The following is a 551-nucleotide window of genomic DNA, read 5'->3' on the forward strand; positions in this document are numbered from 1 at the left end:
TTGAATGCATATACTGCAAAGCCTATCGGGGATACAGCAAGGGGAAAAAAAAAAAAGATACAGAAGGGCTTTAACATCTCGTAGCAGTATATAGAGCGCAGCATATTGAAAGTCGTAAATACTGTCCCACAGACATTCTGAATAATGTAGGTATAGCGTAAGTAATTGGAAGTGCTTACATTCTGCCTTTAGACATTTCATTGCTCGCGAGTTAAAATTGGTTGTCAAGTGTGGACTCGGAGGACCGTGCAAGGTGCCCTGCTCTGTCATGTGGTCCGTATTTAATGCTCGAGGGAACAGGGAAGGGACACGTGCGGCGGAGGGCGAGCGGGGCCGGCGCGGTGCTGCCCGCGGCCCAGGCGCGGGGCGCACAACAGTTCGCGCGTCCGGTACCGGCGGGGAGAACGGCGGGGGACGGGGCGTGGTCTGCCCCGGCAGAGCTGACCTTGAAACCCGGCTGCTTTGCCTGGCACCGCGACCCCGCGTGTAGCCTTTCTGCCTGTGTGCAGACACGCTGTCCTGGGGCTGGGAGCTGCAGGTGTGCGTGCCCC

Source organism: Aptenodytes forsteri, unplaced genomic scaffold (genome assembly GCF_000699145.1).
Source record: "Aptenodytes forsteri isolate BGI_AS27 unplaced genomic scaffold, ASM69914v1 Scaffold26, whole genome shotgun sequence".
Lineage (NCBI taxonomy): Eukaryota > Metazoa > Chordata > Aves > Sphenisciformes > Spheniscidae > Aptenodytes > Aptenodytes forsteri.